This window comes from Echinops telfairi, unplaced genomic scaffold (assembly GCF_000313985.2).
Source record: "Echinops telfairi isolate 266 unplaced genomic scaffold, ASM31398v2 ScPeMD7_23;HRSCAF=83, whole genome shotgun sequence".
In the NCBI taxonomy this organism is placed as follows: domain Eukaryota; kingdom Metazoa; phylum Chordata; class Mammalia; order Afrosoricida; family Tenrecidae; genus Echinops; species Echinops telfairi.
In genome coordinates this window covers 15,888,428-15,894,079 of record NW_022103920.1, presented here as the reverse complement: position 1 = coordinate 15,894,079, position 5,652 = coordinate 15,888,428, and the positions used below count along the sequence as shown (strand labels likewise).

Here is a 5,652-nt window from a genome sequence, read left to right as displayed (position 1 = left end):
AACATCCCAGCCCAGTTCAGATCAAGCCCATAAGTCCAATATTAGCCCATTTGTCAGATACAATCTATAAATTCCTCTTCAGACACATGAAACACATGCAATGGTGCCGAATGCAGGAGGGTCACAAGCCAGTGGGTGGGAAGTCTTGTGGATCCAGTGGCGTTGTAAGCCTCTCAGGGCTGGCAGGGGTCTCTACGTGGCTTCTCGGGCTCCAGAGGTCTGGTTGCATCAGGGTAGGTCCATGTGGCTTCTCCAGATCCCAGGGCGTAGCGCCATGTGTCTTGTCAGTAGAGCGTCTCTGCGGAGTGAGCAGAGAGAGAGTGTCTCCTGCCTCCACGGAGGCAAGACAGGAGTTCCCAGAATTCTCAGGAGAAGACCATGCCCACGCAGAGGCCTCCTTGGTTCTATCTTGATTGACAGACCAGACTCCACCCCTTCACTCGCAATCCTCTCAAATTGACCCCAGATTACGTCAGGACCACAGGGTGTTCGACAAAGAGCCCTCTGGGTTGGTCGTGAAGGACTGTGAAGACGGCCCAGGGCTGGGCAGCGTTCTGTTCTGTCCTACGTCGGGGCACCTGAGTCAGACTGGACTGGATGACAACTAACGACGATGACGATGTTGGTGGATGGAGAAGGAGCCGTCAGGCATTACTGTCTCGAAGGACACTCAGGTGTCCTCCCGGCCTGGACAATTGCTGTAGGATGTGGGCTTCCCCAACACTCCCTCTTCCTCCCACGTGGCCCGGACGGCCACGCTTTCCCGGTGGATGCCCACGGCCACTCCCATGTCAGAACGGGGCGTGACAGCTGCTCCCAGTGGCACAGCTGCGGCATAAATGTAAGGCAGGAGGTGACGAGACATGCCGTTGCTGACAGAAAACCCGTAACGAGAGAAACTCAAGCCAGTCCCAAGAAGAGTCCCTTCCTCAACCGAACTCTGAACACCGGCTCCCTGGTCTCATTCAGCGAGCGGTTTCTCTGTTTCCGAAAGGAAAATGGCACTCTCTGAGTAAAAAGGGGTGTTAGTTGGTTGGTTGTGTACCGCCCTCTTCCTGGAGCTAGACAACCTAAGAAGTCTGGACTCAGTTTTAAAATTCTTTTCTGCACATGTTCGTATTTATTTTTAGAATATATACAAGGTGCTTTCAAAAAGTGTGTGGGGAAAAAAATCCTCAAAGATGATGGAATTTTCCCATGAACATCCTCATGTGTAGTTATAGATACAGACATATAGAACAATTCATTGCTTGACTTGTCTTCTAAAACCCTGGGCCCTTTCAAATAACTGCTAAGAAGGCACCTGTCACACACAATGGTTATGAGAACGAACGGGGTCACCACATGTCCCGTGCTCATAAGTGCGCACCAGTGTTCTTGTTAGTACTTCTCCCAGTGCCACGTGTCCTCTTGAGACATCCTCTCCACCTCCTCAGTTCTCATTGTGTGTGTGTGTGTGTGTTTGGTGAAAGCTTACATAGTACATTTGGTTCCCATCGGACCATTTCATACAGCTTGACACCACGTACATTTTCACAATGTGCCAACATGCCCTTTCCCTTCTTTTTCTTCTCGTCCCATTGCTCTGGCTTCCCTGCCCCTCTGTAGCTTCCAGTCTCTCTCTGAGGGTAGATGTGGACCGTTTGGGCTCCTCTGCTTCATTGTCGAAGGAGCCCCAGTCTTCACAGGGGACATTGTTTATGTTAGATCCCATTCTGTTATCTGCATGAAAGGTGATCACTGAGAGGGGCTTCAGTTCCAGTTTCAAAGGGACCCCCTTAGAGGAATAGTCTCTACCAGGCCAGTCAGTGTGGCTTCTTCTTAGGAGTTTGCCATGTGTTCTAAATCCCACTGGATTTCCAAGATAGGCAATTGCGCTGGCCTCTGCCATGCAACACTGTTCCCCAACTCCGGCCGAGGAAGAGCTGGGTTTGTATCGTCTGAAAACCCAGCTGGCTCAGAACCTCGAAGCAAGTTATAGGACCTCCTTCAGAGTTTGTCTGAAGTCTGGAAGCTGCCTGTTCACCTGGGCTTGGCTTTTGCCGACAGACACACCCCTTCACGGCAGGGGTGGGGGTGGGGGGCAGACAGGTGCATGTGCCCACCCAGACCTGCTGTGCCCTGGTGAAGGTTAATAGGCCTCAGGAACTATCCGTGGCTCCCCTCGGAGTGCCAAGCTAATGGACAGTGGGCAAAACTGTGAGACTTGACAGAAGGAACCCGGTCCCCTCCTGGAGCGGATGTTGATGTTGTTGTGGCTGGGTGCCATCGAGTCCTTTCCAATCCACAGCCACCCTACGCTCAACGAAACGCCGCCCGGTCTCCTGCCACCCTCACGGTTCTTTCCATGTTTGAGCCCATTGTTGTAGCCGCTGTGTCCGTCCATCTCATTGAAGGCCTTCCTCTGGTCCACTGCCCCTCCACTTTACCAAGCATGCTGTCCTTCTCTAGGGACTGGTCTCTCCTGACCACATGTCCCAACTCCGTACATCTCCTTGCCTCTAAAGAGTACCCTGGATGTACTTGTTCTCAGACAGTTTGGTTTGTCCGCAGTCCGGTCCACATTCTTCGCCACAATTCAATGCAGTGGCTCTTCTTCAGTCTCCCTTACTCAGTGTCCCAGTTTCACATGCATATGAGGCAATGGAAGATCCCACGGCTTGGGTCAGGGGCACCTTAGTCCTCAAAGTAACCTCCCTGCGTCTCAACACTCTAGAGAGGTCTTGGACAGCAGACGCGCCCAATGCAACACATCCTTTGTGCTCTTGACCACTGCTTCCACGAGCATCGATTGTGGATCCGAGCAAGACAAATTCCTTGACAGCTGCAGTCTTCCCTCTGTTTATAATGATGATGAATTCAGCTTTACTTCACATTCTATTATCACCCAGGACATCTGTCCCAACAGAGCAGAAAACTGCCTGCTTTGAAGCCATACAGACCTGGCTTCATACCTGGCTTAGACACAATGATGGTAAGTCAAAGAGTTTTGCTTCGAAATAATAGAAACCTTTATTAAGCAAAAAGGGCAGAATGTGAAGCTATTGCTTCTCAACACACCCTCTAGCTATGTGTGTCCACTTCTGAAGACAGCCCTTGTCCCTTCAAAGACTGAGCAGGCGCTTCAGTGACGAAAACAAATCATCTGCTTGGCACAATTTTTCCCACTTTTTTCTCACCAGTGCAGTTTTCCACTTTCTTCAAACGTCTTCCTGTGATTGTCCCGTGTCTTTCAAGAACATCTATCAAGACCAGTCCCTTTGGAGTCCCCCAGAACAGCGGCTCTCACCTTCCGAGTGGCCCATTCTACCTGGACTTGAACTGGCCAGCAGATGTCCTCAGAAGTCACTGCTTGGAGTGGACTTTTTTTTTTTTTGAAGGTCCCCTAACAAGTCTAAGGCAGGTGTATCACCGAGAGAACTTGTCTGCAGTCATCCACAGGCCGGAGAGATGTGTTTGATCATGTTTTCTTCCAAACAAACCGCTGCCTTTAGGAACTGGATGCACGGAAGCAATACATTTTTGGCTAACTCTTGTCTGAGCTGAGCCATCCGGACAAGCCATACAACCTCTCAGAGACTCCATTTCCTCCTGGGAGGGACAGGGATGATCTCTTCCACACAAGGGAGATTTGGAGGATTAAAGGAAGCCACGCCTAGCGAGTCTCTGGCCCCTGAGCTAGAACAGAGAAATCCTCGAGTAAGCTCCCTTCTCTCGCAATGGCACAAATGAACACCTGAAGATTAGCAAGTGTGCCCTGGTTGTCTGTGGAGACGGTTCGGTGATTCCTCAGAAAGGTAAACGTCGAACCGAACTACCATGGGACCCAGTGATCCCAATCGCAGGTATCCTCTACACCCCGAAGACCCCGAAAGCAGGAATGTTCATGGAAACCTGCACTCACTGGTCCTGGGCGCCAACAGGTAGAAATAGCCGAAATGTTCATTGACAGATGAATGGACCCAGCAAATGTGGCGTGGCCACGCAGTGGACGGTTAGCCACAAAGAGAAAGAAAGAAACTCCTGTAACGTGGTACCATGTGCGCAGCCCTTGAAGCAGCCTACTGAAGAAAATAAGGCAGTCAGAAAAGGACAGCTAGGGTCCGATCCCACTTACACGAAGTCGACAAATACGCAAACTCAACCTCACTGCCAGCGAGTCCACTCTGACTCCTGGCGACCCGACAGGGCAGGACAGAACTGCCCCGTGGGTTTCCCAGCCTGTAGCTCTTCACAGATAGAACGCCTCAGCTTTCGCCCCAGGAGTGGCTGGTGACTTCCAATCGCTGGCCTTGCAGTTAGCAGCCCAACATGTAGCCACTGTGTCACCAGTGCTCCGAGGCAAATATAGAGGGACCAGAGTTTATGAGTGGTTAGAGGGAGTCCCTGCTTAGGGACCCCGAGTTTCTGTTAAGGGTGACGGGATCGTTGGGAACATAACAGAGGTGACGACCATACAAGATCAATGTCATGGATGACGCGTGTTTTTATTCACACACACTGACACCGTTAAAAATGAAAACAAAACTGGCTGTGATTGGTTGGCTTAGAGTCCAAACTCTTATCAGAGCCACCAGCCTGCCCCGGCCGTAGCTGCCGCTTCGCCCTGAGTCTGTTCTTGGTGGGAGGCTTGTCTCGTGAGCAACAGTCAAAGTGAAGGGCAGTCTCACCAGAGCGTTTCCTGAGCAAGCTGCCTGCATGTACCCGAGGACTGTCCTGGGGACGACTTGGGGCGGCCTGTTCTGGACCTTTCTTTACCGCTGAGCTGGCCCAGTGGGTGAGCGAGCATTACAGGAGCCAGAGTTCAGCTTAAGGAAAGCAGCTCACGCCTGTCCTCGGCTGTGAATCCAGGAGAGGAGGTCACTGGGGTTTTCTGGGGAGGAAGGGGGGTGGGGGGCACGATGCTTTCTGTTTGATTTATTTGTTTCGTCAACGCACCATAGCAGATGACTTTCAAAATGAAATGACAATGAAAGGCTCATCACGATGAACAACGGTCTCCGTTCACGGTCCCTTCCGGTCAGCCAGGCTCCGCTTCAGAGGCAAGTGCTTTCTGTTGTTTCCACGGAGTATTGACTGCCCTGCTTCTAAGCACGATGCAGCTTCATATCAGGTTCAGATCTTATCTGTGGGATTCCCGCTGTGGTAGGTAAGGATTGAGCATTCTTGCCCCACCCCCGCCTTATCACAAGTGTGCCTTTCATCAGTAGCCAGCGTGTCCTTCATGATGATGAATCATGTATGTCTTTGCCTCCGCCCACAAAGTGCCTACACCACTGACTCAACCCTGGCTCCCTCTTCCTCCTCCCCTCCTGCCATTTCCTCTTCCTCACACCTCTCCAGCAGCACGGGCCTCCTTGGTTCCTCAAATGTGTGCACAGGCTGAGCCCAGCCTACCCCAGGGCCTTTGCACTTGAACTTTCCTTGGTCAGGGTGCTCCCTCCCTGACGTTTGTCTCACCTGCTTCCTGCTCCCAGCGCTCCTTGCTGGGGAAGCCTTTCCTTACCATTCTATCTCAAATAACACCCACCACTGTCCACTCACTCTCCGGCTTTACTTTTCTTTGCAGATTTATCCCTACCTGACATTATGTGGCATAGTGACTGATTTCAATCTTGGTCACCTATTTATTGAGGACAGGGACTTGGTTCT

General features: G+C 51.5%; 1 pseudogene; it reads left to right on the top strand.

Annotated features, from left to right (window-relative positions):
- Positions 1 to 3,819: 3,819 nt before the first annotated feature.
- The window catches only part of LOC115869226, a 14,516-nt pseudogene continuing 12,683 nt past the window's right edge, over positions 3,820 to 5,652 (top strand).